This window comes from Petaurus breviceps, unplaced genomic scaffold (genome assembly GCF_028583685.1).
Source record: "Petaurus breviceps papuanus isolate PSGF00001 unplaced genomic scaffold, PetGlider_PUasm1.0 229, whole genome shotgun sequence".
NCBI lineage: Eukaryota > Metazoa > Chordata > Mammalia > Diprotodontia > Petauridae > Petaurus > Petaurus breviceps.
The window spans coordinates 13,489,918-13,494,682 of NW_027185903.1; the positions used below are offsets into that span (position 1 = coordinate 13,489,918).

At 35.1% G+C, this 4,765-nt stretch overlaps 1 pseudogene; it reads right to left on the bottom strand.

Annotated features, from left to right (window-relative positions):
* Positions 1 to 3,664: 3,664 nt before the first annotated feature.
* On the bottom strand, positions 3,665 to 4,029 carry LOC138167244 (ATP synthase membrane subunit K, mitochondrial pseudogene; annotated as a pseudogene).
* Positions 4,030 to 4,765: the final 736 nt, after the last annotated feature.

The following is a 4,765-nucleotide window of genomic DNA, read 5'->3' on the forward strand; positions in this document are numbered from 1 at the left end:
TCTGTGTGTTTCTATTTCCTTTCTGAGCAGGGATTATATATATGTGTGTGTGTATGTATAGATATATGTATGTCTATACATATATTTGTCTATATCATATGCGGTATGTATTATATATGAATATGTATACATATACACACATATACATATATGTGTGTGTGTTTTCTTTTCAGAGTATGGAGAAACATAGGTAGAAGATTGCTTACCCATATATACTGCCTCTCCAATTAAAAAGAAAAGTAAGATTTTATGTGGCATAATATCAAAAAGTGAAATATACTAAAGACATGAATGGGTGTTTGAATCAGTTCATAACCTTGTTTCTCTTCCAACCTGCCTAACTGCTCCTCAGTTTCCTCTTTTGAAGCATCATTCATGTCTGTGGGGGTTCTCCAAGTCCCTGAACTGAGTTGTCTTCTTTCATTTTTCCTGTGTGTTTAATTATCTTTACCCCTAGATCTATACAATCCTCACTGATCAATTTCCTGAGCTCTGCAACTACATCACCAATTGATGATTGAACATATTGAACTGTATATTCCATAGGAATTTCAAACACAACATGTCCAGTACAGAACTCATCTTTTCCCCAAACCCACTCCTCTTTCAAATTTTTCCTATTATCAGTGAGGGCATCACCAAAGTAATAGTCATCCAGATTCAAAATCTTGGTGTCATCCTTGTCTCCTCAATCTCCTTCACCCCAATATTTTCAATTTATTGCCAAATCTTGTTTCCTTCCATAACACCCTTTGTATCTGTTCCTTTGTCTCAATTTACAAAATTCCACCCTAGTTCAGATTCTTTCCACCTGGACCATTGCAATAACCTCCCAATTTTCTTCCTGCCTAATTTTGCTTCTCTTCCATCCATCCTTCATACAACTGCCACCATGAGTTTCCTAAAAAATATATATCTAACCACATCACTCTACTACACAATAAACTTCAGTTTTTTCCCCATTACCTCCAGTATCAAATATAAATTCCTTCACTTAGAGTTCTTCATAAACTGGTCACAATGTACCTTTTAAGCATTATGTTATAGTATACCCAATCACACAGTGTGTGTTGCAAACAAATCGACTTTTCTGCTGTTTCTCACATAGAGTGGTCTTTCTCCCTTGCTTCAGCCTTTGTATTGTCTACCCTCATGCCTGAAATGACTCTCTCCTCATCATCTCAGAATCCTTAGTTTCTTTCAAAGCTCAGTTTAAGAACCATTTGATACATGAAACCTTCCTTGATATCTCAGTTGTTCAGTATTTTCCCCTCCAAAAAAACCAAAACAAAGCAAAAGCCAAACAACAACCATAAAAACATTATCTTGTATATATATGTAAGCATTTATCATACAATGTGTCTCAGAAGGAAGCAAACTTCTTGACCCCTTCATTTTCAGTCTTTGAATCTCCAGCACCTGGGACATCATGGACAAGAGTCATATAGGGTAAACAGGCATGAATGGATCGGAATCTGCATCCTTAGAGAAAACTCCCAAATATGAGATTAAAGGTTCATTTGAATATTGGAACATTTATCTCCAGCACCAAACAAAGGGGCTGTCACATAGCAGGCATTTATAAATATTGATTGATTGACTGCATATAGAGCTGATGAGCTTTGCAAAGTGCTTTACATATATTATCTCATTTTATATATATATATATGATTTGAATCTTACAAGCCTGTGAGTAGATGTAATATAGGTATTATTATCACCTCTATTTTACAGTTGAGAAAGCTGAGGCTCAGAGAGGTTAACTTTCTTGACCTCAGTCCCTGAACTATCAAGCATTAAAGTCAGCATGTGAACACAGATCTTTCTAGCTCCAGGTCAGTATTCTAGCCATACGCATGTTGCTTTTATCAATATCGATGGTAATATATTGAGCAATTTGGGCAACAATTTGTGAAAATATAGAATATTTCTGTATAATACAAGTTTAAAATGATTTTTGACCTATTTTAAGAAGAAAATTAACTAAACAAATGGAGAGATATAACATGCAAATGATTAGTTTAACCAAATTTAGTAAAAATGTCAGCATATTCCAAATTAATTTATGGAATTAATGTTACAGAAATCAAAATGCCAATAGGTTACTTTTTAGAATTAGATAAAACCATGACAAAATTAATATAAGAAAGGACTCATAGGCAAGAATATCTAGAGGAATTATGGAAAAGAAAAGTGAAAGAGTATATTCACCCTACCAGATTATATAGCAATGATGCTTAAAACACCTAATACCAGATAATAAATTGTCCAAAGAGATCAATGCAACAGGACAGAAAACCCTGAAAAAAAAAAAATATATATATATATATAAGAAATTATTTGCTATAACCAAAGCAGAAAAAAAACACTGGGAAACAAAATCACTGTTCAATGAAAACTGATGAGAAAATTGAATGGCTACATGATGAAAGAAAGTTTTAGAGATACATGATGAATCATAAATTACAATAAACTAATTGGAGAAATGTTTTAAATATAAAAATTAAATTAGAAGAAAGAGAACACACCTCATTTATGGAGAAATTTTTTTTCACTTGATCAAAAAATAGAAGAAACACTGAAGACAAAACTGACAGGTTTTGAAAAAGGTAAAAGAATATTTAAAGACAGAAAGTGACTTGTTATCATTACCTTACACACCCTGAGTAACAATCCTATTTTTAAAAAGTCTTTTTGTTTTCCTTAGCATTCATTGCCGTCCTTTGCTCGTTCTGAACTTCAGCATTCCTGATGCTATTTTTAGGATCATGCCTTGACCTATGTGTCTTTGACATTCTATATGAATCTTTTCAAAATCTATGTTCACATGAAGTTCCTGGCCACCTACATTGGTATCTTTAGTCATTCCCCCCCCCCCCCCCCCTTCTTTTTCTTCCTTATCTTAGAATTCTTTTGTATTTTTTTTTTTCTTTTCTTTACCCTTTTTTGTTTTTATAATTTTTATTTTTCAAAATCTATGTTCACATCAAGTTCCTGGCCACCTACATTGGTATCTTTAGTTTTTCCCTCCCCCCCCCCCCCCGCCATTTTCTTCCTCATGGGTATAATTTTACTTTATGTCTTCAGAATCCCGTTCTTCAAAGCTTTCTATCTTTCATGAACTAGCTTCACCTAGAGAATCATAAAGGCTAGGTCAGGGACTAGACAAGTGAAGAAATTCCCTCTCCCAATATAGGGGGGCCCCTTCTCTGCAATTTATAGCTTTAGAGCTTAGTCTAGAGCCCTGCAAGGCTTAGTAACTTGCCCAGGGTCACACAGTTCATATATGGCAGAAGTGGGACTTGAAACCATGTCTTCTTAGGTTCAAGTCTGATTCTCTATCCACTATGCTGTGATGCTGCTAATACTTTAGGACCAGTTAAATTTCTGGGAGATACTTTAGAAATGTACTATATTCCTCAAGCTGGTATTACCTGTCTAACTGGCTTGATTAAATGGGGTTACATGGAGCCTTTAATAGATATTTTAGGATTTTCCAATTCTCACCTGGAACAAAGCAGAAGAAGGGATGACAAGTCTGTCCACTCTGTTCTCCTAAGAGAGGAAATAATAGACTAGAATGGTATCTATCTTCCTATCAAAATACTGCTCATCTAAGGGAATGATTTTTTTTTTTTTAGGTTCAAGCCAATTTCCTGGTCACTTTTTTTTTTCTGAGTTCATGTTTTATTTCATGAATTGTAGATCACATGCTAAGTTGACAGCAGGTCCTTTAACCAGGGAACTTGATGATTGACAAAGTATACACATATACACACACACATACTGGATTCCATTTATATTGCTTTCACAGCTGGAGTTTTTTTAGACTTTGCCTTGAAGTACAGTATGAGCAAAGCAATTCCTCCGTAAGTGGCCAGTACATAATTCTTTCTGCCATTAAGGGTGTATAAATTTAAGTATTTCTTAAAACCAGTGAATTGATACTGACTCGGATTCTGGACCTGCCATAACTGAAATCCGGACTGCAGAAGCCGCCACAGCCGCTGCCCTTCACTGTCCGCTGCCACCTCCCCCCTGGTCACTATCTCTTAAAGAGGAAGGGGTACCCCAAGCTTATATCTCAAGTTTTCACCCCTTCCCACCAAATCCTGGTTACACAAAAGACTCTCAGTAATAACAAATAAACTCAAGCAGATAGCAAACATAAATCAGAGTTGTTAAACATACTAGAGTACATCAGACAATACACGGAGTGAATTAACATTCCAACTATGAGGGAGATAACTCAGCTCTCCAAAAAGATAGTTCTCAATGCCACTCAAGGGGAAATTCCCTGAAGTCTCTAGGGAGATAAAATAGAAACCAGGGACATGCTAAGGATCCAGCTTTTCCTACTCTTCACCATACATTTTTCCATATCCTTTCCAGCATTTATCATTTTCCTGTTTTGTCATCTTAGTCAATCTGACTGGTGAGATGTGGTACCTCAGAGTTATTTTGATTTGCATCTCTCTAATCAATAGTGATTTAGAGCATTTTTTCAAATGCTTATAGATATCTTTTAATTTCTTCCTCTAAAAACTGCCTGTTCATATCCTTTGACTATTTATCAATTGGGGAATGACTTGTATTCTTATAGATTTGACTCAATTCTCTGTAAAGTTTAGAAATGAGGCCTTTATCAGAGACACTGGTTGTAAAAATTCTTTCCCAATTTTCTACTTCCCTCTTAATCTTGGTTACATTGCCTTTATTTGTACAGAAACTTTTCAATTTAATGTAATCAAAATTATCTATTTTG